We start from the raw sequence: 25,447 nt of genomic DNA, 5'->3' as shown, positions 1-25,447 counted from the left end.
TGTCCCCCATATCTCAGACGGGGTTAGGAAAAGGCCAATATTCTATCTTTGCACCAGTAGAAACAGTATGTGATGGCTAGACTGCAGGAAGAAGGGCAGCAATGTTGAAAAAATAAACCTGCTTGTTCTCCAGCATTCCAGATGAACAAAACAAAGAAGGCACATCACTTCAGGGAAAGTGGGCACACGTCAGGATATTTGTAGAGTATTTCATATGTAGGATGCTGAAAATAGCAGATGTCATGTCCAGTACAGCTGTTTATTTTATCTCCAGACTGGTAACATTTTGCACATAGTGACAGGATTGCCTTTATCTTCCCATAGCAATGCAGCCAGAGAGTCAGTGGAGAAAGCAGCATAGAAAATACTTTTACTGGTGCCAGATAGGGTTTGGCAGGGGCCCAGACCAGCAAGCAGCTAAGGCCACGGCCTCCAGCCCTAGTCAATACTTACAGGGAGCACCTTCAGATGCCAAGCCCTCCCTCTGCATCAGCAGTCTGAGTCCAGTTAAAACACTGAAGGCTGCATTTTTGCTGCCACCTGTACACCACATACTGCCTATTTTCATGAACTCCAAAAAGGAAGGCCATGCAACCTTTGTTTTCTAGCTTAAATTAAACCAGGTCAATATTCTGCCACAGCTATTCGCATGTATCTGAAGTCATATTAAGCATAGGTAAAGGGGGAGTGCACTCTCCAGATCTGGAGTCATGAAGATAAAATGCATGTTATTTGCCCCATTAAACTAGTTGCATCTGTTCATCTCCAAGCATATGCTGCATGTGAAAAATGAGAAGTATAAGCTACATCCACAGTAGCTATCTGTACTACAGCTGTGAAGGTTTATACTTGCACTCCTTTTCAGCTCCTACAATGGATTTAACTAAGGGCAATTTTGCACATTAGTAAGAATTCTTCTAAACAAAACAATCCTTTCAGTGAAAATAAAGAGGCTTTGAACATGATTGCAAAGTAGATTAGGATCACTTATGGTAGATGGCTGTTGACAAGATATTGCTTGTGATTACCATGAACATACATTGATAGGTGCCAGAAAGGAAGCTCATCATTGAAATGATATAGACGTTTCAACATATGCTCTAATAGAACATGTTAATGCCAAAGAATTTCTGTCACTTCAAGAAAATTTCGTTTGGCTACCTACCAGAGGACATTCAAAACAGCCCAGAACCAAGCTGAGAGTCAGTTACCCTTATGATTCTAATCCACCTCAGAAAGAAGCAATTGTACCCTCATTCTAAGGGTCTGCACACAGTCACTTTACTTGTGCAACAGATCTTCAGTGATAAAACAGATTTGGTGAATATGCTGAATATTAAACATAGCTCGCTTTTATTCCGTTTTGGTCTTCTTTATAAATGGGTATTATATTACAGGATTATCACCCTACCCTGTGGTAATCAGGGCAATATTTAGCTAACGCTTAAGGAATCTGCAACAAAGGCTAAAAAAGGTTTAATACAATGCTCCAACACACCAAAAATTTTGAAAATTGTTCCTCCAGAAAGACAGTTGCTCTACTGTCCTTTCTCACTGCTCTCTGCCCTCAAGTTTAAATGAACAAGAAAAAACTACTGTTTTGCAGGTCTCTTGATCCCAATAGATATGTAATTGAATATGTATTTTATATACTCAGGTGAACAGAGAACAGAATCTGCTTGGATTTACCTGTTTCTACCTCTGCAGTAAAGTGTCACTGCCACCATTGTACAGAGCAGGAAACAGAGTAAAGCATTTTATTTGGGAATGGTTTTGGTTTCATATTGGCATTTTCGATTCTTTTGTCTCACTTACTTTTAACTTCAGATGATCTGACTTTGTCAGATAATTCCCACAGCTGCCTTCCAGTGCAGAAGGCAACAGCAGGAAGTCGGGATGTGCAAAAGGATGAAAACAGTCTCAGAAGAGAATTCTTTATGCAATACACACTTTCACTTAGCATGCTTTTGCAGTCCCACTCCAGCTGCAGTGCTAGGCTTTGGCTGTCTCCAAACCTTACTCTTTACCATAGGTATAGGCTAAGCTCTAGCCCAAGAACCCCAGATGCCATCCAGATGACAAAGTTCAGAGGGGAGAATTATTCCTCCAGCCTAACCCATCATTTGTCGTAGCTTAGTGTCTAAAGTTCCCTTTGCTCCCTGATGTTGGGTCACTATTTCTCTTCCTGCCTTGCTCCAAGTTACCTCACATTCAGGCTCCTTTAGTCTTACACATTTGTGTTTTCTTGATTGGCATTGCCACTCCCCCATGCTCGCTCTCTCACATAACTACTCCTACACTCATTTCTGCCTTTGTCTACTTGACCCTCACTCTTTTTCCTCTGTGGGGTTTTTTTTTCTTCCCTAAGAGACATATCTGTTTAAACCGGTGATGAGGTTAGAACAGTCTATTTTGTTGTCAGTCAGCTATGGCGCACAGTAACTGAACTTCAATCAATGGTGCTGAAGAAGCTGAACACTAAGAGATGAACCAGGCTTTGGACCATAAATGAATTCTGGAGCTTTATGGAAAGAAATGTCCTATATATGTGCCTAAACCACTTCTATTATATGCTACCATGGTCTGCCAGGCACCAATAACAAAGTAACTGCCCCTAGATTGTTCTACATTACAAAACACATTGGTGCTTTCAGAAAGGAAACAACATGGAAGCACTAACTTATTTCAGATAGATGAAAGAACCTGGATTCAAGACAGAATTAGCAGTCACATGTAATGCTTTAAACATCTTTACAGGCTTGGGCCCACAAGCCACTATTATTTTGCAGAAACATGAAACACAATGCCAGAAAAATCATTGGGGTAAGCCATCAGAGTTTGTTTCATCCTGGCACAACTCCCCCTTTTGGGGTGTTGTTACTGCATCTGTCAACAGGTGGTAAGAAACTAGGGAAGACTCACCAATTAGTGGAGTCCTCATCTGGCAGAGTGTCATGCTGTGTGTTTGTCCTACGCACTACTGCATCTGACACTCAAAATGGGATTCATGTGGTGCCCTGGCAGCAGCTCTGCCTGAGGAGCCAAAAGGGAGCCTCCCTCTGGGTAAGCCAGCAGGTGTTAAGTGTATGCTAAACTGGTCTCAGCTGGAAGTCATTCTTTCAATGTTAGAGGATTATCTTGCATATACAGCCATAGTTTGCTGAGCGTTTAACTAGAAATACAGAAAGAACAATGCTTCTTTTATCTATTTCAACCCATCATTAATAATAAAATTAGTTTGTCTCCCTTTCAAGGCAGGTTGAATAATATTTCAAATTTAGAGTATGCTCTAAATGCTGGAGCAATTAAATCAATTCAACTTCCTGATTATAATAATAATAGTACAGAAATGACATGCAGAGAGTGAATTCAACACACAATTTGGTACAAGGAAAGACTGTGCTAACATAGCGGTAACGCTTATTTGTGAAGGGTATGTGTTTAGAGATCTGAGGGGTCTGCCTGTTATTTCCCTTATTGCTAACCTAGAGATTAAAGAACACATTTACTATCTATACATATTTACAATGGCCTGCATTTTAGAAGACTGAGGTATTCCTCAGTGGACAAAAATATCACACATAGCACCACACACTTGGTTTGTGCCTTATCGTTAGTTAACAAAGAAGTTAGCAAGTAATGGGCTTATTAAATATCTATCCCTGTACATCTCTGTATATATATATTAAAAAAATATACAAAGTGTTACATTTCACTGACTGTCATGTACAGACAATTTAATATTGCTTTTTTCCATCTCAGGGAAAGCAACACAAAAAGATGGAAATATTCTTTAAATTTGGACAGCTTTTGGACAGTTAACATGTTGTTTAATAATAGGGAATAGTGATTTCAATAATGCTTGGAAATATCCTCTTATGGATTGTTTTTTCTGTTTCAGTAGTGGCCAGGGTTACAAAAACTTGAGGCATATGTACAAATGCTTTACATTCTCTGACAGCTGGTAGCTATGGATTTAAAGTTGTGATGGAGAATCCAAAAGTGGATTATCTTATCCATTCATAGTAGGAGCCATGACACTTCTTTCAGTAGCCTGAAAGAGATTCCAGAAATTTCTGATGCTAGAAGAAGTATAGTAGGGGACCGGAAGAAACTTCAGAAGAATGCCTACCAATATCCACACAGGATATGTTTTGTGTAAACATATGTTTGTGTGAACAGAGGAAACTGTGACCTATGTGGATAGAGACCCTGCCATCTTTCCAGGGTCCAAAAGCAAATGTTTAGCATAAATGGAGATTTAGGTACAAAACTAACATCAGAATCAGCTCCAACATCAACACTTCTGTTGGCACGGTGCTGTAAAACACAATAGGATGCACAATACCTGTGTCTGTTTAGGAAGTCAAGGGGTACCGTAACTACCTAAACATACACTGTTCAGCTTGCTCCACTTGGAGGGTAAAACCCACTTTAACTTAATCATAACCTTCTTTCCCTGAAGTTTAAACTAATAATGTATGTTAACTCTTGGCTGGGAGAGGATAAAAGCAAGCATATACACACTCATAATGAAATACTTAGACACTGATGTGGGTCACATATTGATGTCACATTTTAAAAATTCATTCTCTCAAAGTATTTCCAATTAGTACATTTCTAATGGCCATAAGACAATAATACCTTCTTGAATATGTGCCTGTAGTGATCTTAAAATTAAATAGTCAAGCCTCTGTTCTTTCTTCCAAGCAGAGCCTGAACTGTACTGTCTCATCTTAGCTCTTTTTCTAATGAAAAAGCTCTGTTTCCTGTCATTTTAAAAGATGACAATAGAAATGGGAGGCTGGAAAACAAAGGTGGACAAAATGCATTTGCAAGAATGTCTACAAAACAGTTAAAATGAAAAGCTTTTTCCATAATTTAAGAGTCCTGGCTAGTATCTCTATGCAACAAAGTAAAAGAGAGGGCAAATGCAGAGACAAAGGAAGAAGACCTTCATTAGGAGTATTGTCTACCACATGGTTCTGCTAAACAAGAGCTTTCTAAAGGATTGACATTTCCATTAAAAGGGCAGGCAGTTTGCTATGAAATGACATTCAGTTTTAAAGGCTCAGCTTAGAACCAATTTAGAGCATGAACAACAGTTTCACATGCTATCTTTTCATTGCGTGCTTGGCTCTTTACATGTATCACAGTTACCACATGAACAATAAGGGAATGCCATTATCACCAACAAAACCCTTCTACGCATCAGGGTTTGTTATTTACCCCACAGTCCATTTATACCACTTAGGAAATCAAATGTGCATGCATGACATTTAGATCCACATTAGGCTTCTATACACCAACAAAGTGGATGAAAAAGAGTCTGATGGCAGCACTCTAGCACATTATACAATAAAAAATATTAATGTCAGCAGCAGCAGTAAAATATCCTTAATCTCCCACTTTTCCTTTAGGAAAAATGCACAGGCATGGATTCTAAAGGTAACCAATTCTTCTAACTTCGTGTTTCCTTGTTCCTGCTTCATGTCTACACTCAATGCCACTCTGAATCTGTTAGCACCAGCGAGAGTCTTTTAAGGGTTTTCCATCATACTTAAAAGGCAGGACAGGGGAGCTCTAAATTAGCTCCCCAATCAACTTTTTAAGTAAGACTTAATAAGCCTAGTGACTTTTCAGGAGTCCTTTAGTGCCACTTCCCTTCCCTGTCTTGCTGTGACACTCAGCAGCACTTGAGAAGTGACTGCGCTTGCCTAAATGCTGAACTGGAAGCTGATTTAGGTCTCTTCTCCTTACTCCAGCAATTCACACTCACAAGCCTAAGGACAGCAAAAAAACACCCCAAAAGAAAAGTTACCAGAAAAGGGAAGAAAAAAACCATTCTGCTACATTTAGTTTAAAAAGGAGCTTTTTGCCAACTGCACATAATTCCTCTTTCTCTCCTCTAACCATTGAAACAATGGAATCTCTTTCAATATTGTTAAGGACATAGTAATGTAGAAGTATCACCTTCCTTTTAAATTTACTTTTTATCTTAAGACTAATAGGAAAATGGCTGGACTTCTGTGATCTTTTATACATTTCTTGAATTATTTGTGAGCAGCTTGCTACAGTTCTTCTTATTAACCTCCAGACCTTACTATTTAACCACAAATAGATTTGGGTCATGCATATTGAATTGTTTTGATGACAGTCTAGTGTTTAATAATAAACTCTTCTCCAGAAAATTAAACAGTTCCAAAGCTGTGCTCTACAAATGTGGTTTTGGAAAGAGCACCATATGACAGTTCAGATGTGCAAAGAAACCACAGGACATTACGAATGCTCAGTGCAGAATCTTTCAAAGTTGAACAATTACTCAGGGATGATTGTGACAGAGATAACAGGATGTAACAGAAAATAAAGAAATAATACAGTATCAAACAGTCAATGCCAGACAGCTGGCTATTAAAAAGCTACCACCAAATAAAATCAATAATTGAATTACAAGTTGTTTAGGACTCAGAGTCATCCTTTTCCATATCTAGTAAACATTTCTCATAACTTTGATAATCTGATGTCCTTTATGGAACTTCATTATGTAAAGAAGATGTAATATTTATTGGTTTACAAATCAGTCCATCTTAGATTTGTTTTTTCCTTCTTTCTATTTACCACAACATTTTTTAAAAAAAAAATTTACGTATCTATCCACTGAAATATTTATGCAAGTTGGGTCCAGAGGGAAGCAATCTTGTCTTTGCAGATTGTAGTTGGCGCTTTGAGACAACTCCACAGAGTAAGTAAACACAGAATAAGAGAATTGGTTTTGTGCGTGCTTTCCTTGGGCACATGCTCCCCACTCACTGTAATATTTGGAATTTGGTGTTACAGAAGTGCTAGCAGCTGTGCTGAAGCCAATAGGAGTGAAACATTTGAAACATGCTGAAGATCCTTCTAGAGATTACTGGTTTTGTTCTTTATCAAAGTTGATAGAAGCATTTATTCTTTCAAACGTAATAAATGGATTAGGTTATCTGCTACATTGATCTGAGGGGTCAACCACTTCATTTGATATGCTATTCACAGTATTTGATTAAAAATGTACCAGTTCTGAATGTAATAAGGAAAAAGGAGTTCCTTGAAAAGATTAAAGCTTAAAGATGGCTTCCTGAAAAGTAAACACAGGCAGAAACCCAAGTATTTTTATAGGAAGTGAATTATTAGGAACTGCAACACTCAACTGAACCTTTTACCACAACTTTGTCAGTGGGGAGCCTTTACTGGTTTTGATATAGTCCACCACTGTGGTATCTTACTTGAAAAAAATTAGGGAGCTCGCTTCATAGCGATCATCAGCAACCCACTTCTTACTCCCCAAATTCCTATCTGTTGGCAACCTTACTAAGGACAGCTGTTAATATCACTGAATATGATGCTACACACTAGTGGATGCTTCACAGTGTAATCTACAGCTTCTGTGGCTAGGCAGTGTGACATCTTACTTTGTCACCATAGATTTGTGTAACAACTTGTGTAGGTTAAACAGCAAACCTGAGCCTCTGTCAGCCTGATAATATCTTTGAATGATAAGATATTTGAAATAAATGTATTACAGAGGAAGTCTGTGCAAAAAATAATGAGGTTGTTTTCCTGTTGCACAGACTTTCAATAACTAGAATTCTGGTTCTAAATTTGAAAATATCCATTACACTTCACGTGTTAACATAAATATCCCCACTAATCTGCACTGTCTTGATTGAAATCCTCACTAAACTGCATCTGTGGATTTTTGCTTGACCTTGCAGAAGCTGTAAGCTGTAAATAATAACATCCTCTCTAGCTATTTTGAGCAGCCATATTAGTGTCTTTTTTTTTTTCTTCCTTTTTTTTTTTTTAAATCTCTTCCTCATCCCATCTCATGTATTCTCCTTTTCCTTCTTTCTCAAAATTGACTTCACTTATCAACTATTTATGCTGCTGGTTCACTTTTTCTGGTTAATCCTGCCACACCTCATTCTACATCTCTGCTTATGATCCACCAACAATTCCTTCACCATCACAACTTTAGTCAAATTTCTGATTGCTTCCTTTCCACCAAAGCAAAAAACATCTTTTTGCTTTCTTCTTTCTTTCTCCACTACCTTGGGGATTTTTCACTATTCTTCCTGTCAATCAAATTACTGTCCATTCATCTTTCTTCTAACATATGTAACATGCTATGAAGTTTTGTCATTTGTTTATCCACAGATTTGTAAATTACCCAGTAATACTTTTTCATTCTGACAACAAAACCACTTGCTAATGCATCACTTGTTTTCCATCTTAATTCAGTAGCCTCCACCCCTTTGATTTTTATGATGTCCACACAATACCCTTTTAATTCACACAAATGGATGGATATGGCAGGCATTCAAGCAGCCTCCCTGGGAGAATTCTCTCATATGGCCAGAAGAACAAAAGCAGGCAGCTGTTGAAAAGGTCATCAGGAAATAAAAGCCACAAAAATAGCCCCATCGTTTAACCCATACTAGGTCTACCTTTCAGCCCCTTTGCTACATCTGTGCACACGCCATCAAGCCCAATTTTTTATTACCTTCATGATATGCATAGCTTTTCCCTGATTTCACTGTAATACTCCTTTCTTGTGAGAAGCTGCCTTACACTTATACCTTTACTCTCTAACTAATGGCAGCCTTCCCAATTTGTGACTCTTCTCCCATTCAGTTTTGGCCTTAATCATCACAATTATGAAACCAGTCACTCAAAAATGCTTTTGCCCTAGTACTCAAATAAGTTTCTTATGCCCACGCTGGGTAGAATTTGGTAGGAAAAAAACCCCAGTAAGTTAGACTCTTCATTGTCTCTACCTCATCTTGTTAAAAATTAACTTTTGTCCACAATCATCTTTTTGCATGTCTGAAGACTCCATCCACAGCCTGGCCCAGCTCCTCAGCTGGTATGAACTGCCTTCTTACTTCAATCCAGTTCTCACACACTGGGGCTCTTTCCCCAAGTTAGAACATTATTAATAATAAAACCTTTTACCAAACAAAAAACTAGAGAAAAAAAATAATATTGTACTATAATATTGTACCTTGCCATATGTTCAAGTAGCTTTCCTTGGAGTATTCCATCTCTCTCACATGGACAGAACAATGAGAACAACAAACTGTTGAAAAGGTCATCAAGAAATACAAACATCACAGATGGCATAGGTGAAAGCACTGCAAAAAAGCCGAGTGCCGAAAGAATGTGTAGGAGTATCATTCTCTAATTGGCAGTACTGAGATAGAAAGTGCACTTGTACGCTACCTTCATTAATATTAAAATTACTATTGTAAGGATACCTTACAATGTACTCGCCAACTGGTCCTTTTTCTAATAGAGAGATGAAACAACTGTCGCTGACATTCCATACTGAATGTTTCTCCTTTTCAGTAGGTTTTAAGGAAAACTGAGTAATCCAGTGATGGCAGAGGGGCACAATAACGTCCTGCATAGGGTTCTACGGTTTTGAAGTACATGTCCTGTCCTAAGCAGGAATAAATACATTTCTTGTCTCATGATGTTCAAAGACCCTCCACTCCTTGTTGTGCCTGTTAAAGCAACTCATGAAAGACACACCAGCTTCCTCAGTGACGCTCTTTGGTCATAGGATTCTTCTTACATAATGCAACGACATTGAATCCGATTTCATCACAGTCAAAAGAAGTATATAAGTAAAAATATTCACACACCGTAACTAAATCACAAGGTGAGTACAGACACTTAGAGAGCTGGTTGAAAGTCCAATTTGCTAAAACCAACAGTGTTTTCTGTAAAACTTACGCATTTTCAGAGAGCCTTTAGCCTCAGAAAAATAATAATAATAATTTTAAAAAACCTGAATAAACCCAAACACCACAGAACAACCCCAAACAAAACCCAACCCCCCTCTAACAAAACAATGCTACAATAGGGCAGTACTGGGTACTATCAAAAACCCAACAGTTCTCTGTTCTGAGACATTGTACTGTTTCTCTACACACAGAAACAATTGTGATTGTTAAGACAGAACAATAAAAATTGAAAGAGAGATGTAGAGATTCACAACTACCCAATTAAAGAACATTTTCTTCTATTTACCACTACAGGCAAATGGCAGAGTAAGAGTATGTAAGAGTATGGACAGAGTAGGTACACAAGAGCAATTCTCCACAATTTTTTCCACAAGCTAGACTTGACACAACCATTCCTTTAAGATGATACTAACACTGATATTATAACTCCAAAATTGGCAGGATGTCAGAACAGGCGTAGCATTCTTATCTTTTAAGCCAACAGAAGTTGTTCCAGTAGCTACAGTACCAGAAAACACTGGAAAATACTAGCCCTACCCAAGAGCTCAAAGCAGAGGGACATGTTATAACCTTGGACATGACTCTCCTCCATTCAGAACTGATAATGGAGACTTCTGCACTTCATGGTGCAGTATACTACTGTGCAGAGAAGGAAAAGATGCACTCGGAAGAAAGAACCACAGCATTACCTAAGGACAGACCAAGTTCATTCAGGCTGCCATAACCTAAAATAGGATGGCAATGACTCCTCATACTGGGAGAAAGAATTGCTTAGCCCAGAGACATTCACTGTTTGCAGGAACTAATCACAACAAAATTGTGATGAGTTAACAACCATTTTTTTAGGAAAGCTGTTTAATGCTAATCTACTGCTCATCAGGATTATTTTCTTCAAACTGAAAGCCTAAGAAAGGCTTAGGCCAAAAGGAAAGCCATAAATAAAAATCGGCCTGATTATGCACCAAATCAGAAAGCCTAAGATAAAGCTTTCAAGAAAGTATAGAGAGATAGTCTAACCTTAAGAGCTTGGCTACACAAGGAAATTACTGAAAATAAATTACAACATGAATGTAACACAAACAATTCCTCACTAATTTACCAGGTGGGAATACTAAGGGTTTTGACTTAACACAGTCCATGGAGTATGTTAGGACTGCCAATGAAGTTACTCTCTCCTACTGTTTGCTACAGCCCCCTCCAAAAGACTTGTCAAACCCAATGAAGTTTAACAGCCCACACAACAGCTCTCCTTCCTTACTGCAGACTGGCAGCAAGTTTGGAAAGTTTTCCAAAGTCACTATGGGCCATGCTGTGGCACGGTAAGAACAGAGCCAAGTCTGTCACAAGAGAACTGGGCCTAGTGACTCTGTCAGTCTTACCATTTTTTGCTGCAGCTAATAGCAAGACAATAACTGTATTTTGTTGCAAGGATACCTTTTAATCTATTTGCAACGTGGATTAAGTAAAGGGTACTGTAATTGTGAAATAAGAACAGCCCTCTAAGCATTACATAAAAGCACCCAGAAGCAAAGCTATTGCAGAAGATTATAACAGGATGCAAATTATTTTTATCTTAAAATATGAAGAATACCAGAGAAAAAGAGAGAGTGTAAAATGCCCATATCAGCTAACAAAAAGAAACCAACTGGAAATAACTTTTCCTAATTACTAGATCAAGTCTGTTTAGTATTCATGTGGCCTTTCAGACAGGACATTTTCTGTATATAATACATTGGTCATTGCTCTAGAAGGGCAGGGCTTGCAAAAGTAAAAAAAAACTGGTTTTTTTTAATCTCAAAAGGTGGGGGCTTTTTAACTTCACGCTCCCTGCCTGAAGTTCTGGGACTTGAAAGACAAAAAGCATTTTCTCACATTCACTTTCATTTTCTTTCTCCCCTTCTATTAATAATGAGCAGTTTCAGAAATGTGATTGCACTTTATGCACTTTCTCTGTCTTCACCTTTACACACTTTCACAGAAGCCTTCTATCAGAGCACAGCAATTCATTTAGCACCACCATTAATTGTTTACAAGATCTCTTCCTTTTGACAGAGAGGCTTTCTGAGCTCAAGGGACTACTGCAGTTTCTTAGCCGCACAAGAACTGAAGAGCAAATCTACTTATAAATATGGCTGAAAATCCTGAGGACCATACGTCAAGTGGCATCTCGTAGAATTAGAACACTGTGTTGGGACTGGATTCAGAACAGCATGTGCTTTGAGTAGGGGGAATAGGAAAAGGGCAGAGGAAGACACACAACATTGTGGGAGAGAAATTACAAAAAGGGATGACAGGTATGAATAATAACAAATGAAAACATGAAGTGTTCTTTTCCTTGGAGGTTCAGAGGGAGTTAGGAAGGAGGGACAGGCAAACAAAGTGACAAAACTAACCTTGACCCAAAGAGCTATTCTCCCAACACACAGACAGATGGTTGCCAGTTATCTGGGTCAGGTTTAAAGGCTTATGCTTTGCATTCCAACTGCAGGGTGCCAAAAAGGTTTCTGAGGTGGTCACTCACGATGACGGTGAAAGAGACAGATATTCTGTTGTCTTCAATTGGTACGAACACTCTGCTGTGCAGGATGGTACTATGTTTATTCAGAGATCTGGCCTTCCTGATTTATCACAATTGCACCTAGACTTCAAGCCTCAGGTGGATGCGAATTTTATTTTTAGTATCATCACAGTCTTTCTAAAAGGGATGGGTGGACGCCAGTTGGGTTGGTAGGGAAGAAAAAAAGTAGGGAGAAGATTGGTTCGAATGTAAATTGTTATTGAGAAGAAGGTGGCAGGAAGGGAAGTGAAGGACAAAAGGTCTGGAAAACTGTATTAATGTTAAAGTCTTTTGCCCACCCACAATCTTCCAGATCTGCCATTTGTTTGTACTACCTTAATTATTCTGATATTTTTACTGGAAAAAAGCTTATTTTCCCTGGTTTATTTAGACATTAATCAGACTGAGATTTTTTCCCCTCTGGCTACAGCAGAAAGGCTGATGCAGGAGGATGCTAGCCTTTGCTCTGCTGGCAGCAATACTTGGTGTGCTGTCATTCCTGAGAGAAAGGGTGGTTCTAGCCACTGCTGCTGAAGTGCTTTTGACCTTTCACTGGGGCATGGTCAACATGGTCCAACACTAATTTATACAACACAGTCAGCAATTACAGAAACTACCATCAGGTTAAAGTTGAAAATTCCCATTATACGTCTGTTTTCCAGTGTTTCTAAACACAGAGAAGAGATTTAACGGAAGCTTCCAGGCTATGACTCAGGTGTTTTTTTGATTTTTCATTCCTGAAGTTTTAGAGTCTGATAAAACGATCAGAAAGACAATCAGAAAACTGCAGTGAAATCCTAATCCTCAGTGACATGGGTAGGTGACTAGCCAATGGAACCAGGGTGATACGAGTTTTTGAACATGTACCTAAAAGTTCCCTTGGAATTTTGCAACCTATTAAAAAAGACCCCACCCACCCACCATAAACAATTTAGATGGGAAATTATAGGAGCTGGCAAGTGCTTTTGTTTCTTTGGTCTGCATAAGGATTATCATTAATTATTATCTCCATGTTGGAATCCACACAGAAACTCAAGGTAAATTTCTGAGAAATGTGAAGTTAAGATGCATTACATTTCTGTGTGAACAGGAGAAGGGAAGTCATACAGCAGAATGTTTCACAAGCCATACATCTGGTACAGACTGTTACAGTATTTAAGACTTCTAGATCTCTAACCCAAACTCACAAACTTCCCTGCCATAACTAAAGAGATCAAGAGTGTGCTTTTTAAAATGTACTCTGATTAACATGCCTAACATTTGCACTTTTACTTAAGTCCCCTTAATTAATAGTGTGAGCAAGTTTATAAATCAGAAACTGCCAAAGACCCATTCCAAATGGGAAAAAAAAGGGTCATCAATGAGGTTCACTAAACACTGTAATACTGGTGGGATGCTACAAGATACATGCGTGAAAGTGCTTGGGTGAACAAATGTCCTCTGCTCTTAAACTGTTGAATATGCTGTGTACCCTCAATGGCTTTTTAAACATCACCCCTTGGTGACCTTGGGAAGTTTTAAAGCAAAATAAACACCTACAAACAAACTATTAGCTGTCTTGTGGTCCAGCTGTCTTCCACACTCAGCACTGGAAACACTAAAAGAATTCCACTCCTCATCAGAAAGCAAAAGAAAACCAACAAATATAGTGTAACAGACAGTCCCCTGAATAAAAATATTGCTTAGTCTAAAACCAAGGGAAAAGAATGCATGACAACATTATGAATAGCACACACAGACAGTGAGTCATAGTGGGCAATCTACAGAGGACCACAAATCAACTACAAAGGAAATCAGAGGGCTATCAAGAAATGAAGTATTAGCATGGGAAAAACAAATCACATGGCACCATAAACCTCACCAAAACAAATCCCAAACCAGATAGGGCAGCTGGACTCATCATCCTCCTGTGCACTGTATACCTATGGAAAATGGAAGTAAAAAATATAGTAGAGAAAACTGCAGGTTGCCTGGGCACCATGCGAGTATGGCTTTAGTTTAATGACACAAGGTGCAAGCACATGGCAGATCAGGTTCAGGGTGCTCTTCTTGGTCTGCTATCTCTGAATATTTGTGAAGTTAAACCTGGAGTACTAAGCTAATGTTGCCTATTTGGGGAAGGACTGAAAGTCTAACTCAGGTGATCAGCATCTCGCACACATGGCTTTTTCCACTATCTACATCAGCATGAGTACATTTGTTTGAATAGGTTTTGCTACATAGTGCCACAGCCGCTAAATCCTTCCCTCCCACCCCAGGGGATGCTGCTCTATCCTCATGTCAACGAAGTATTTAAGCAGATTCCTTTGTCTATTTGCATTTTAGGAAATAATTATGAAAATTCCTCAGTTTAGGCATCAGACAACAATGGGACTTAATCAGAGCCCTAAAAATAAGTCTGTATTTCAGTTTCTGCTGGTTATAAGCAGGAGGTTGAAATGGGGACGTGCGTACAGAAAAAATGAAGGCATGGCAGGAAAAGTTTACCCAGCTGTGCTGTACAGTATGTTAAAAAATATATAAAAAAATAAAACCCCAAAAAACCCCAAACACCAAAAAACAAAGGAAGGCTACAATGGTCTGCCTTCTCACATGGAGACAGGGGGAAGCTTTTAGAATGGACAAATTACTTATGTAATAAAATGCCTCTTTACTCACTCAGAAGACAGCCACAGGGGTAAGTTCAGAGGAGGACGGCAGGATGATGTGGGAAGAGGGGAAAATCTCTTTGACACAGAAAAACTTTGTTACATTTCTCCAATGAAAAAATATCAATATGTAATTTCTAGCCTTTTAAAAAACAGACACAGCAAAATGTATCCCCAGCAGTATAAGGCACTGCCCTATTACCCTCCCACTGTACACATTTAAACCAAAGGGCAAATAAATGTTGGCAAACAGAAATGCAATGACTTACAGTATTTTCTTTGCTACAGTAGCTGGGAGGAGAGAAAAATCCCCCAGAAAGATTAAGAAGCAAACATAAAACTGATCTTGAAATTCCTATTTGTTGATGCCCCAGGGCACGTACTTTGTCAACATTATACCTACTTTTGAAAAGTACCTGCCTAGTGGGGCACCGATGCTACTGAAAGCTAGTCTGTTTTCAGATACAGAAACACTGACTCACTTCGCAAAAAAATAATCAAGACTCTCCTAATTAAAACAGGTATTAGACATACAGAAAGTCTTCAGGAAAACATCCTTTGAAAAATACTATTTAATTTGGAGGGACACTATCCAAAAGTGAAGGAAAATTAATGTTTTTAAAAGGACCCGAATTTTAACCCCAGAAATTACTCCTTATTTTGTAAGTGGTCTAAACTGCAGATTGGAAATCAGGAGGAGAAAGATTAAACTCTGTTCATCTGCAAACTAGATTACTGTTTTAAGGGTTCCCTTTTCCTTTCACCTCAAAAATTTTAGCATTCGCTAGCTAAATATTTTATCTGTGGCACATATGCAGGCTGGAATAATAATATTCTTAATGGACATAAGATGTTCTCACTGGCATAATTGTTAATTCTTAGGGAAACTTTCCTAAGATTACCTTACCTCCTGCCTATTACTGTTCTAGCAGTACCTAGCAGGAGGGGGTCTTTTGTTTGATATTTACTAATTGTGCTTATTTCAGACACATTTGATTATTAGCAAGGATGCTGAGGTTCTGCTTGCACTTTAAATTTGCAAGTTTACTGTAAAATGCCAGGCACATTGAGATGAATCAAACTCATCTAAGCATGAATGAAATGTAGTGAGAAAGTCCCTTCTGGCATCATTTTTGGGATTGGTAATTTGAGAAATTGTGGTGATGCAAGGGAACAGCATGAGAAAGCCATTTCCTTCCCCTTTGTCCAGTCTAAATGCAAATCTGAACTTTCTTGGCAGTTCATTTGCATATTAATGCATATAGTATTCCACTCCAGAGATCACTTCAGATTTTCTAAATTAAGTTGGGTGGGTGGGCTGAGGGAAAGGGGTCATTTTTATCATGCTAGCAAAATATTCTTAGATACTTTACCAAAAACACAGAGAGCAGACAATTATTTTACTTGCCCTACCTCTATTTCAATTTGCCAACTGGACCACTGAGGAGATGCAAAGGATAAAAGGCAATGGTTGACCAGAAGGAGGGAAATGCTTCGTGTCACTGAAGAACAAACACAATGAAATTAAGAAAGGGTAAGAGAGCACACCAGTCTAATTAGCATTTCTTCCTAGTAGCTTGGGAAATGTCAGCCACCAGTTGGTGGCAAAATAAAGATGTAATGTGAGTAATAATGAATTAAATTGTGGCTATTTGCATTGAAATGTTAAGATAATGATCTGAAATTACTGTTGTAAATATTCCCCTTGACAGTTGAAAATTGGACTTAAAGCTAATAGTACTTTGGATGAACTTTAAGCCATGAAATCACTTTACACTCCTTTTGGCTATGACAGTGAGTTTCAGAAAGTTAATTTACTTCTGTTTTGTTCAAGCTGTTTGGTAATTGATGCATACATCATGGAGGTTTTAATGAACAACTACAGGGACTATTTACCCTATTCACTAAGTATAACCAAAACACTTGATTACTACTCCTGAGCCGAATAAACCAACAGAGTCAAGCACAACAAATATTTTTGGCTGGGGACTGGAGGCGGCAAGATCAGTAAGGATCTGTTTAAATGCAAAGTAAAAGGGAACATTTTCAGAAAATGCTTTAACATTTCAGATACACCTTCTTGCATTAGCTGCAATTTATAGTTTTGTTGTTAGCATTACGAATCGCTTAGGGAGAATTTACGTCTGTATGTCTACAAACTAGTACTGTCAGAGTAAGGTTAGCTGACAAAATGGAAAAGCAGCCGACATCTTCACATATGCTGAGTAAATAGCTTCCCAGTAATAATGCATTTAAAATTAGGGTTTATTTCCAGACTACAGAGTCTAATTACATTGTAACATTATTTTTGCCACAAGGCATGTTTTTATTTAAATACAGATGATGTAAAAGCTTTAAGATGACAAAGAATTATGTCATGTTCACAAAAAGTAGTTTTGCAGTTAAAAGAAATGGTAAAGACTTTTAAAGAGCAATGAGACTTCTGAGCATCTAAACTGAGATTTCTTAGATCTCTTTGATGGCTGTTGCCTTCAGAGTACTCACCTCCTGGAGGTGTCCTGCAATGGGCAGTGAAAAATGGATGCACTTCAAACATTCACAATTTTTTCAGATGCAACTTACACGGCTGATGTCATTCAGACTAATAAATCTATATTCAGTATACCAATTCCCCAAATTTGTATGAATAGTCAAAACTGCTTTTTCACACTCCCCCAGAAGTCTGCCCTAGCCTCAGGCCTGCCTCTTCGCAGCTGCCAGTAGTTACAGCTCGTCATGAACTTTCAAGAGAGGGGTCTATAGGCCCCAGTCTCAAAATCTCCTGAAGTCCGACAGTTGTTTGTTTTCATGCATGGACCCTAGCATCGAATTATTGAGTCAAACTACCTTCCCCTATTTACATGGATCAGCCACTTTGTTGATCATCCTTCCCTTAAGTTATTAGAGATATATGTTATATATATATGAAAAAAATATAGAAAAATACAAGCTAGCCATTGTTAGTACTTTAAATGGTTTTATAAAGAAAAAAAAGACCCTGTATTCTGGCGATACGCAGCTTACGGTGCTTCAGGTGTTAGCTGCTAGCTCTTTTCCTAGATCTGTGCAGCTTCTGCACAGTGTTCTTAACTGGGTTACCAGAGACCAGGTGAAAAATAAACTCTATTGAATCATCTTGCATTTCATATGTGCTATGTTATATTTAGGGATGTAACTAAGCAGAAATACTGTCATTGCATTTGTCATGCATTACCCTACTGCAGGAACAGTTAAAAAACATTTTATTTTCCAGTTCACATTCAGAGTCAAGTGAGTCACTGTGTTTCTAGTCCTCCTAAGATTTCATATTTTAGTTCTACTGTATCCCTACAGAAATGTCATTGTTTAGGCAGCACAAAAACCTTACCAATGAACAAATATTTCCTATTTGCTACGTCCGATGCTGTGCATCCAGGACTGGATATAAAGCTGCACAGGCTACAGCCTGAAGGAGTTAAGCAAGAAGAATTCAAGGTATCTTGGAAAAATACTGCAAGAATACACTGGTATTCCCACTAGCAGGAAAGCACTAAGCACCCTGGGGCACTTCTCTCAAACTGTGAAAGCCTAAAATGGCATACAACATACAACCAGAAACTCAGAAGCTAGAAATATAGTATTGACAATGTGAAAATTTTAAGGTACGGTGTAACACATTTCATACAGGCTCTAGGTTTCACCTTTGTATTATGGGTATGTTTCTGCGACGCAAATCTGTATAAAGCATGGATGAATTTGAGACTTCTGTAAGTGACCTTTCCTGAAGCAGAGTTATTCAGAGATAGAACCTAAATGAGAGCTATCTGGGGATTTGGTCTAAAGTGACATGGAATGCAGACAGCTGAATGAGAAATTGGGGTAGAGAAGATTCTGCCTTGGAGCCATCTGCCCTGCTAGTCTCCTTCACTTCCTCTACCTCCTGCTCATCATCTCAGTTGCTGCTTCTACATACATCTCCATCATAGAGATGCATAGAAAAGACATGCCAAGTAGCTGCATATCTACTTACAGCTTTGATGTGGCAAGCAAAATGCTTATGTGACAGACTTGCTAAAGATCTGACTTTTGTCAGCGCTGTGTTTATATTTATATATTTGATCAGAAAAACAAAGATGGGAAATGCTATAAATGTGAATACAAGTTTGATCATACACTCTTAAAACTCCTGACTTTCCCGTTTTGCCTCAGCATTAACAGCTTTGGACATTTGGCTACGTGGATTTTTAAGGGTGTGGGGGAGGAGGGGACAGTGTGGGGGAAAGAAGGTTGTTTCTTGTTTACAGTGTTACTATTTAAACAGTGACAGTTAAATTTTGAAAAGCACCTTCCTTTCAGGTCAACAAAACGGCTGCAAGCCAAGTTCCCATCTGTGCTTAACTTCTATTTGCTGGCTGGAGACAGTTTTCTACCAGGCCTGTTTAAAAAGAAAGCACTGAGCGTGATAGCTCTCTGCTAGCATGTGTCTAAATGTAAGTTTGGTAACTATGATACCTCAAAAGTTTATTCACAGTGATGTAATATATCCCATATTCTAACACTGCCCACAAACAAGAAGTAAAGCCTTACTGGTAAAAGTCAGGATACTCGAGTTGCACTGCAATCATTTACTAAATAAATCCCAAAGCTTTCCAAAGAATGCAGCTCTGAGGTGTCCGAGGATACATAAAAGAAAAAGTTTCTTATGAAACTGAACATATTTCCTTCTCCCCTTCACTGCTTCACTCCCACATATATGCTCCAGCTAAACGAACTGATGACTTCCAAGTCCTGTCCTTTCTCTTTGTGAAGGAATACCAAATATTTCATCAAAACATTCTTAAAATTTCTACATTACTATACTACTATTCTGAGGCCAGTTCTTACTGTACAAAGAGACACTATTCCACAAGAGAGACCCCCCGTGTGGTTAACAAGATCCTGAGACATGAAGTTGTTTTAATCTACAGACAAAGCCTCAGCTTTCAGTTCTCTTGATCCCAAAGCTTAAAGTCCTGAGACTTGAGAAATGTAGCTGAGGAATCATGGAAGCTTCCTTACTCAGTCCTACATAAGCAGACAGATCTAGAGCTACTATGGCAAATTTCCCACTTCCACCTTCATTCTGTTATGCTTTTCCAGCAGACATTGTACTTCAGTGGAAATCAGGCATAATTTAATCAAGTCTCTGGTGAACTAAGCGTATCACCAAGGCATATAAAATTTTGAAAACAAAAATTGGTTTCAATCTGATATGGAAAAATGCCTCCTTTTTCCTTCCTCATCCCCTTGTGCGTATTACCACAAACAAACCAGCTAAAGAAATGTATGATCTCTGGTTCATCTGTAGGTCCTGTCGCTTCTCCCCAGAATGGAACTGTAGCCATGCAAGTATCAGTACTTTTGTAGGTGTGGCCCTGCATCTCTGGGAACTGGGAAGAACTTCTTTGCTAATTGGTGTTGAAAGTGAAGTCAGAAAGGCATTTCAGAATTTGGGGTGACAACACTACAGCAGACCTAAAAGACACAGAAAATTGTTCACGAGAGAATGCCACAGTGTGTCCATTGCAAAACACACAGCAACAAAGTAAGAAACAAAGCAGAACAAGAGATGACAAGGAGAGGTTGATGGGACATTCTAGAAGGCTGAAGACAGGTTGCCTGAAATGTTGACCTATTCGATATATAGGTCAGCCTGCCATATGTAACGAACTGTTGCAGTATGTTGTAAAACTGCTGCAAGAAACCACTGCTATAGCTTTATCTCTTTCCTATTAGGAGTAAAGGTCACAGGCACAAGCTCCTTCTGTTGCTCTTGGCTGTTCTGAATGAAGGCCATGGAAAGAACCCATTACAGAACAGAAGTGAATTGCTCCAGGTTCCTAAGTTGCATTGCCAGTGGGGAGGCACATTGCTAATAAAAATGTTCTGGTAGTAAATAATTTAATTTCTTGGCTGCTCCTACCCTCATTTTCAGATGGAAGTTGATATTTTAAGAGTTTTAAAATTTGGCTATGATCAGGAACTGAATTTAGTTGTTTGAAAAGCAGCTGTTTCAAACAGCTTTGTTTCTTCTTTAGCCTCAGCAGAGCTTGAAATCAGCTGCTGATAGAGGTACAAGTTTACAGTCCTCTGGTTTTTGTTTTTTGTTTGGTTTTTTTTTTTCTTATTTTAAATAAATTACAGTGAAGTGTCCTTTCTCATTAGCATGCTGTTTCATCAGTCTTGCTAGGACTTGCTACAGAAGGACCACCTATAGGTCTGTTAACTCATGTGGGAGCCTGGGTTCTACCTGTGCTGCTCTCTGCTGAGCAGTTTTAGGAAACCATTCTCCTGTGCTTCTGTGCCTACTCCTGTTTCAGGCCATCAGCTCTTTAGGGAAGAGATTTGCAAAAATTTTTCCTGTTTTCTGAAAACCTGTCTAAAAAAGAATGTATCTAACATTAGGTACTGTTATTATTTTTTTATTTTTTATGCTATTTATATCATATAATTAATCCATTTTGGTTCCCAATTACTATGCTAATCGAGGGGATGGGGCCTGGACCATAAGCAACTCATTAGGTTTATTATAACTTTTGGGTATATCCAAACATCAACTTACTTGTCCTTTCTTTTACCTTCCCTTAGAGACTTCATGTTTTAGTTACAGAACATTGTGCCCCATCTTGGATCTGCGAGGTATTAGCCAGCTTACACAAGAGTTCTCTATGATCACCCCCTACCACTAAACTGCTCCAGCTTCAAGCTGCTCTCTAATTTGTTGGATTAAGAATCTAGATGTAAAGAATACTTCTTAGCTGTACTTGCTGTATCTTTGTGATGGCTGAAAATCATGCGTTATTACTGCCGTCAGAATGTTACTTTCAAATATTCATGGAACTGCTTTTTTTTCTTTTTGTCTTGTCCAATAGCTGAGATTGATAGATTTTAACTGTCCTGCTTATTGATCTTACAACATCAGCCTGGTTTATTGACTGTTTTCATTTTAAAGGGGCTTATGTACTTTATAAAATTAAGGTAAATTAGTACATTTCTTGCACTTTATAAAATCTTCAGAGGCCAAACATTGCCACAAAAAAAAGTGCTTACAATCTACCAAGACGATTACTTTGAATATGAAAGAGTTTAGGAGATGCGTAGAGGTTTTAATGAGCTGCACATAATAGGACCCTCTACATCATAAAATAAGATTCATAAAAGCAGGCTATATTAAGAAAAACAAAGCTTAAGTAAACATATAAAAATAGTTTATTGTATTTTCTTCATGGCACAGTTTGTTACTTGCTACCAATTCTAACATAAAAATCGATTTGTGTGACTAAAGAAGATCACTTATGCACTTCAATGTAGGCATCCCACAGCTAACCTATTTTCCCAAAGTGACATAAAAAATTAGTAAAAGGAAATCAAGCAGTTTCGTGACACCATGCAGAGGAACAAGTGTTTCTCACACGTTTAACAAAATTAATGAGACTGGCAAAAATCTACTGCTTAAGAACTGATTCTTAGGTTTGCAAAGCATATTGTGATTTTCTTACTTTTTATGCTAACATAAGTATTTCCTGTTTTGCTGTTTCCAAAACCATTAATACCATCATCAACAGTGGGTGGCAGGAAGTGGAAGAATCTCATCTAAGTCATTCCATACCCATCTTTTTCTTCATGACTAGCATTCCATTAGGTGTCAGAGATAATACTTTACATGTAATCAAAAGAAGGTAGTTATTAATCCTGAAAAGTAGAGAATTGGGTCATTCTTTACTTTTGTTAAAAACATGATGTGATTAAAAAAGCTTGTAGGTTTCTCTGAAAAAGCTGTTACATTTTTCAGAGAAGTCTGACTAGATAAAGAAAAAAAGGAACAACAGGAAAAAGATAAAAAAAGAATTTAAAAGATATTTAAACTCTAAGTTATGAAACCAATGGAAAACCTTTTCAATTCCAACTTTGTCTTAGCCTTTGGTTTGGATGAAAGTATGTTGAAGTTCTTACAGTACCTGACTTTGAATCAGAGTTCTGAGATTCTATTTCCATCTCTGCTACAATTTTGCTCTGCATTTTCAAACACAGTGTTTCCATTTCTGTGCTTAAAGTAGGAAGGAAATTTACCAATAATGTAAACTCTGTCAATTTACAAAGTATCTTAGAACACAAAAATATGAGCAGTGACTTGTGGTACTTAGGGTATCAGGATGCAGTTATACTCTGCAATACACCACCATTTTTAATTTGTTGGACTGACCTAGAGATACATATGATTACTACAGTAATAGAGTGACTCAGTTATTTAAACATGTACAACTTGCCTATTTTGTATGATAAAGAATGATAAATTCAGAATTTCTGCCTCAGATAATTATAGACCGTGCAGTCAGCCTCCAGTAAGCTGTTGATGGGCATATACAATCCCCCAACTGTTCGGAACTGTGCCTGTATGCTTTGTAACAATTGTTTTGGCTGATAGCATTCAGATTTTACTTCAGAACATATTATTATACAAGAACAAATAAAAGGCTAAATATTTTAGCAACTCCTTCTTTGCACTTTAAACAATAAACTCTTTTGCATTATTGCAGACGTATGTTGGCTTTTTGGGAAATACAGTGTAAGTACACATAAACTCTGTTATCTACCATACATTCATGATTAAAGCTTCCAAGCAGATGGTAAAGTACAAATATAACTACAAATAATACCTAGGATCTCCCTTGATTTCAAATAGCTGCTTGAAAACACAACCAAGGTCTTTACTAAGTTATAGCCTCTTATTTTCTTCTCAGGTGACAAGCTCTTAACAGTACTTCAAGAAAGTGCGAGGAGTTTGAGACCTCTGAAAAAAAATAGTAATTCTGAAAATTAAATGTAGAGTAACATTAATAAAGTAAGCCCTTCTCACATTTCTTTGCTTGCATGCTTTCAATAAAAGTTCACAGAAGACAAGATCAACACCCATCAAGTCCAATACTGTATTTCTACTGCACTCCTTTCTGGTTCTTCATTTAAAATTTTAGATCCTTTGAACTTCACCCTCTTTCCTTTCTTTCATGTCTCGCTCCCCTTCCCTAGACAAGTTGTTTTCAGTTTCTGTATCCCTACCTTCTCCTGGAAGGCTGATAATTTTCCTTTCACAGCACAACAGATGAAACTTGGTAGTATCCAGTAAGACCCACACTGGATTTCAGAAAGAGGATAAACACAAAATAATCATTTATAGATATATCCTCCCAGCCTCCAATTATCAGCAGTTAGTGGTCTTAATATAAAACCCGATTCAGAGGTTCTACAGCCCTGATGGACTTTTCCTTTATGAAATTGTCCAACCCCCATTTATACTCTCTGCCTCCACAACAACCTGTGGCAATGAGTTCCACAATTTCAGTATTGCTGAGCAAAAGTACAGCTCACAAACATAGATGTATTACTCATTTTAGTGCAGTTTCTATGCTTGTCACAGTTCAGGACTGTGTCCTTAAATGCTTATGGGATATGCACATTAGCCTGACTTTATAATCTAAGACGTGCAAATTGGTCTTTATATCAATGTAAAACCTATTAAGTCAATGAAGTTTCACATGGACGTATGGTCTGCCCACACAGATTGAATTACAGGTTGAGGGGCTGTAATTGTAGCAAACAGCACATAATTACCAGAATGACACTTTCTTTGTTACCTCTGAACACTGAGAGTATTTCCCATACTAAAAAGGTTATTCACAAAGGTAGTACAGCTCCTTTACAAATAAAATGAAAAGCTACAAGAAAGCCATAGCCTATTTTTAATACTCCATTTATCATGAAATGAGAGAGAAGTCAAAACTTCAAATTAGTAAAATAAGGTAAAAATGTATATGAAACTTCAGTAGTGTCTGGTAGTTGCATTGTGCAATTGTACTCATCAAAAGCCACCCTGACAGCTTTTTCATACTAAGTTGAAGGAAAGTATAATTATTTGTTTATATTTGGAAGTTCTAAGAATTCTGTGTACATATTTCATTTGACTGTATCACAAAAGAATAATTTATTGCAACTACCTAACAAAAAGCTCCCAATCCTAGCTGTTTCAGTTCCTCACTCATTTCCTTCAGAATGTCTTTTTTATATTGCTGTAAGATTTCATCTCGCCAGCCCTGTGTTGTAAACTTCTAGACTGTAACAAACCTCAGCCTCAGAAATGTCAAACACAATGGAAAATGGAAATCACCATAGAGTAAGCTTGTCTCAGAGCTCCTTTTAAGCCTCACTCACTCTGGCTCCTGGGTCACTGCCTGAGCTGAATATGCAAACTTACCACTACCACCCACGCTGTTGTTGATTCTCTGTGCTATATTACTAGAGTGAAATTCACAGGGAAAAAAGCATCCATCCAAATCTCCCCCTTCTCTCCTCCTTTCCACCTGCTTCCTTTAACAAGGATGTAGCACAGGAGCTCTAAATACATAAAAACAGTTACATTTTGAACAATGCCCATTTTTCTTAAC

Source organism: Falco cherrug, chromosome 14 (genome assembly GCF_023634085.1).
Source record: "Falco cherrug isolate bFalChe1 chromosome 14, bFalChe1.pri, whole genome shotgun sequence".
NCBI classification, from domain to species: domain Eukaryota; kingdom Metazoa; phylum Chordata; class Aves; order Falconiformes; family Falconidae; genus Falco; species Falco cherrug.
This window is presented reverse-complemented; position numbering follows the sequence as displayed.